Below are 4237 nucleotides of genomic sequence, written 5' to 3' on the forward strand. Positions count from 1 at the left end.
AAAGTCTGAGGATCTTTTTTTTTCTTTCTAATGTTTATTTATTTTTGAGAGAGACAGAGAGTATGAGTTGGGGAGGGGCAGAGAGAGGGAGACACAGAATCCGAAGCAGGTGAAGCACAGAGCCCGACGCGGGGCTCGAACTCAAGAACTACGAGATCATGACCTGAGCTGAAGTCGGATGCTTATCTGACTGAGCCACCCAGGCGCCCCTTTAATTTTTAAAAAAAAATTTTTTTTTACATGTTTTTATTCATTTTTGAGACATAGACAGAACATGAACAGGGGAGGGGCAGAGAGAGAGGGAGACACAATCTGAAGCGGGATCCAGGCTCTGAGCTGTCAGCACAGAGCCCGACATGGGGCCCAGACCCAAGAACCTCAAGATTATGACCTGAGCCAAAGTCCAACGCTTAACCAACTGAGCCACCCAGGTACCCCTGAGGATCTTAGGTAAACATGATTATATCTGATAGCATTGTATTGTATAATTGAAATTTGCCAAGAGGGTAGAACCTACGTGTTCTCTCGCACACGAAGAGAAACACGAGGTTCATTAAACCGATGGTAGAAATACTTTCACAATGCATACATGCATCAAATAAACATGATGTCTCCTTTAAATATCTTACAATTTCCGGGGCGCCTGGGGGGCGCAGTCGGTTAAGCGTCCGACTTCAGCCAGGTCACGATCTCGCGGTCCGTGAGTTCGAGCCCCGCGTCGGGCTCTGGGCTGATGGCTCGGAGCCTGGAGCCTGTTTCCGATTCTGTGTCTCCCTCTCTCTCTGCCCCTCCCCCGTTCATGCTCTGTCTCTCTCTGTCCCAAAAATAAATAAAAACGTTGAAAAAAAAATTTTAAATATCTTACAATTTCCTATGTCAATTGTACCTCAAGTAAGCTGAAAGAAAACAAAAATTAGAAAAATCAGATAAGCAAACAACAAAGAATAGACTTGTATTTCTTTAGCTTAAGCCCTCTGTTCTTGTTAAACTGCCAAGAACATTGGAGCTTCAGGTTCTGGGCATTTTGGTGGGGAGACTCTGGGAAAGACAACCAGAGGAGTTGGGGGGTCCAGAGTGTGCTGTGCAGAAGCCCCACCAAGAGGTAGAGTTGAGGGAAGAGTGTCCAGAACAGAGAGAAAACAAACTTTACAAATCAGTAAGGGGCCTGCTTGCTCTGCATTTTGGGTTTCTTTTCTTTTTTCTTTTCCTTTTCCTTTTCCTTTTCTTCTTCTTCTCCTTCTCCTTCTCCTTTTCCTTCTTCTTCTCCTTCTTCTTTTTTTCTTGAGAGAGAGAGAGAGAAAGGAAGAATCCTAAGCAGGTTCCACACTCAGCGTGGAGCCCGATGCGGGGCTCCATCCCACAACCCCCGGGATCATGACCTGAGCCAAAATCAAGACTTGGTTGCTCAAACAGCTGAGCCACCCTGGCGCCCCTTGGGTTTCTTTTAAAACTGGAAGCATTATCTTGTTTGTAAACAATATGTCCTAACGCCTTCAAGAAGTTATCGTACAAGGGCACCCGGCTCACATGGGCTCTTGATCTCGGGGTTGTGAGTTCGATCCCCACGTTGGGTGTAGAGCCTACTAAAAAAAATTTAAAGACATACATAACATTTATTCATACGTAAATACTTTAAAAATAGGAAGTAATTGTACAGTTTATGATGGAGAGGCCTGCTCTGGGAACCCAAGAAGACTGTGCACGGGCTCACCGTGTGGGTGCAGTTTGAACTGCCTCTTCTGGAGAGAGTCCATAGCTTCCGTGAGAATCAGAGAGTCCTGAGGAGGCGGAGCCAGGAGACCTGGCCTGAGTCTCTGAAGCATTCACAGTTCAGGGTCAGTGGCACCTTTACCCCTGCCCCCCCAACCCCCAGGGCCCAGGCACTGAGACAGACCGGCCTGCTCTAGGACCCGGCTGCCCATCCCAGACTTCGAAAGGCCCTTCTGCCATCATGTGAGCCCCATCCTTCAAAAGGCTTCGTGCCTCCTTTGGGCTTAGGAAAGAAAAGCTAACAGTTGTTCTGGCCATCAAAGTAGACCCTTAGAAAAATACAGAAAAATGTAGCGAAGGAAATAAAAATCAGTCATAATCCTACTAACAAATTTTGAGGTGTTCCCTTCCAGATTTTCTACTTTCCTTTCGTGCGTTTTTTTTTAATGTTTATTTGGGGAGAGAGAGAGAGTGGGGAGGGGGCAGAGAGAGAGAGAGAGAGAATCCCAAGCAGGCTCTGTGCTGTCAGCACAGACCCGACACGGGGCTCGAACCCACAAACCATGAGATCGTGACCTGAGCCGAAGTCGGACCCTTAACCCACTGAGCCACCCAGACGCCCCTCTTGTGTAGTTTTTAAGAGAGAGTTGAGATCACAGCGTGTCTATGAATAGAGCCCTTTTCACTTAACATTACATCATAATCCTCTTGCTTGCCATTAAAAAGCCTTCATTAGCATCGCGTTCAGCGGCTTAACAACGTTCTGTTGTACGTTCATGCTAGAACTAACACCCCCATTCTTCTCGCGTTGGGCATTTGCATCGTTCCTAGCTTTTTGCTCTAATAAATAATTCAGTGAGAAGCCTCTTTGGGCAAGAGGCCGTGCTTATGTTTGAGATCATTCTCTATGATAGATTTCTAGAAGTCTCTTGTGCGTCGTGAGAATACCAGGAGCTAAGATGTTGCTGAGACCCGCCCGCGAAGCGAGGATGTTGCTGAAGACCACGGGCGGCGAGGCGGGGCCAGGCCGCAAGTTTGCCAGGTTCCTGCCCGGAGCTCGACGCGCCTCTAGGTGCCGTGGGCGGAGTGGAGACTTAAGAAGTCAGAACCAGTCTTTATCTCTGAGAATGTGGTTGTGTGGTGTGGACCCACAGCGCACAGAAATAGCCTCAAGGAAGAGGTCCTGTGTCTCAGATCCTTGGGGCAGCCAGGCACAAGTTTCAGACCCCGATAGGGGCTTTTGGTGTGTGTTCACCCGGCATTTTCTGGAAAAGGAGCTTTCATCACCTCGGAATCTTCCATTTGTAGAGCTGCGAAGCCTTACCCACTTAGTGACGGTTTGGGGTGTGCGGATGGGAAGTAAAATGAATGTTCTCCATTTATTTTTTCTTTTACTATTTCATTCTATGGGTTTTTTTATAATAGAAAAAATACGGTAAACTTCTCATGTGCCATTAAGATAAGACCGAAAGAACATCCTGAGAAGATGACCGTCTTGGGCAGGGGGTGGGGGAGGGGGGCGGGCGGGGGCGCCTGGGTGACTCAGTTGGTTGGTTGGTCTGACTCTTGCTTTCGGCTCAGGTCATGATCTTGCGGTTTGTGGGTCTGAGCCCGGCATCAGGCTCTGTGCTGACAGCTTTGGGTTCTGTGTCTCCCTCTCTCTCTGCCCTTCCCCCACTTGCACTCTGTCTCTCTCTCCATCTCTCTCTCTCTCTCTCAAAAATAAATAAGTATTAAAAAAAAAAAAAGACAGGGTCCTGGCTAGGGCGACCTTGAGGTTAGGGTGCAGGAGAGGTCATCGCCCACACCCAGCAGGTGCCAGGCAGATATTGGCAGCATGAGTCACCTGTCCCTGCGGCGACCTACCAATCCGTTCGCATATAAATCTGCTCCTGCCAGCACAAGCCACTGTTACGTGAGCCTGCTGCCTACAGGATCGTGTTATCAGAACATGATGTGTTGTAAGCGTGTGGCATTTTTGGTAATACCCACCAGTGTTTTCTCATCCCTGTGCCAAAGCCTCAGCCCTCAACTGGTTACTAAGAGTTAAAGGAGCTTCTTACTGGTCATTCCTGGTCATCCGAAGAGCCAGCCAGCTCTGCCAACATGGAAAAGTCAAGGAGACGTGGTCACTGCGTGGCTTCCGGCCCTTTCCCTGCGGGGCCAGAATGAAATGTGCATGTGGAAATGGACAGCCATCACGCATATTTATTTTCTACAACCTGTTCTGACCACGTCTGTCGTTTGGCCATGAGAGCCATGTTCTAGGGTGCGGGCTTGTCCGGGCATCTCCACTGGACAGACGCCTACAGTTGCAGGACTTCCACAGAACCGGGTCTCAGTTCAGCTTGTCGTTAGAGTTCATGCATTCTGTCGGGTTGAGTGCCAACAGCCAGGACAGCTGTGTCTCATTGCTCCGTTTCCCTTGTGGATTTCCCCTGTCTGTGGGATCTCCCCGGTCTGGAGAGTACAGGTCTCTACTGGAAGGGTCTATGTGCAGAGCATGTTCCAGTTGACTGCTTCTATA

This window comes from Panthera uncia, assembly GCF_023721935.1.
Source record: "Panthera uncia isolate 11264 chromosome B2 unlocalized genomic scaffold, Puncia_PCG_1.0 HiC_scaffold_25, whole genome shotgun sequence".
Lineage (NCBI taxonomy): Eukaryota > Metazoa > Chordata > Mammalia > Carnivora > Felidae > Panthera > Panthera uncia.